Below are 1225 nucleotides of genomic sequence, written 5' to 3'. Positions count from 1 at the left end.
ATTAAATGTCTACTCATCTAATTTTATTTATCTCAGATGTCACTAGCCCACATGGCTGTGACAGAAATGCAACTCCTGCAACCAATTGTGTAGGTCATTCTACAGCACTCAAGCACATAGCAACCATGTTGGATGAGGCAAGTGATGTTTCTCTGACATTATGAATGAGAGAGGAGAAGGCTTGAATATATTCACCATTATAACATCAGTAATCCAATAGTTTATGCAGCTCCTTCCAAATATTAAAAGTATCTCTTCCTTAAACAGGTTCTAAGCCAGTCGGAGTAATATGTGTAAATCTGTTCTACTCCAAGACTTCATCCTCATAGCCTCTAAAATGTAGCACAGGGCATGCCAGTAACCTTTTTACATTCCGTATTCTCATGACGTCGCCTTCCTCTCGTCTCCAGAACACAGCTAGGACAACTAAAAAGTGGTATTTAACTGTTTTCAAGTAGCATTCTCCCTCTTCTCCCAATACCATTTTTGCTATGAAGACATATTTCAAAATAATGTGGTTGGTAATATGGACAAGGGTTGGGATCTATCCAATCCCTAATGGCCACCTAATGCTGCTACGGGCATGCCTCCTCCATTCCAGCTGCTGGGCACTGCCCTCATTGGCAATTTTGGTTTGGATTGCAAAACAGACTGGAAAGCTGGCTTCCATAGAGTCATCTCTCTGCATACTGTAATATCTGACCAGAAATTACTACACTGCTTGCCAGGTTTTTTTGTGGGTTCCTTATATGCAAACATTTACACTTTTTCAAGAGAGATAAACTGTAAAAAAAAAAAAAAAAGTTTAATGCAATTGGTTTACCAGTTATTTTTTCCATCTGAACATGACATTGGATGGGAGAGGAATTGTAGCTGGGGAATCCACTAATTACTTTCCTTAATGGTCTCCTCGCATTAAATCAAGATGGTGAGCACCATTTGTCAGAGTGAGAAGCAATGCACCATATTTGGCATAAAACTTTTCTGCCAGCTCACAGATTGGAAGAAAATATGGCTGACAGGATATGCCCTCTGAGAGGATGGCTTAGCTATCATTAGAAAAGGGAAGAAATTAAAATTAACAAGCAACTGTTTGAACAATTTGCAAATTGTTGACAAGAAGCAGACACAATTTAACAGGGACCTGCAACTTATGGAGAATAAGAAAAAAAATAGGCATTCTTAAAAAAAAGGTGGATTTCCTTCAGATTAACCAAATAATTGG

Source organism: Protobothrops mucrosquamatus, unplaced genomic scaffold (genome assembly GCF_001527695.2).
Source record: "Protobothrops mucrosquamatus isolate PMUCROS unplaced genomic scaffold, P.Mucros_1.0 scaffold1047, whole genome shotgun sequence".
Lineage (NCBI taxonomy): Eukaryota > Metazoa > Chordata > Lepidosauria > Squamata > Viperidae > Protobothrops > Protobothrops mucrosquamatus.
The sequence above is the reverse complement of the archived record's forward strand: the minus strand, read 5'-3'. Positions refer to the sequence as shown.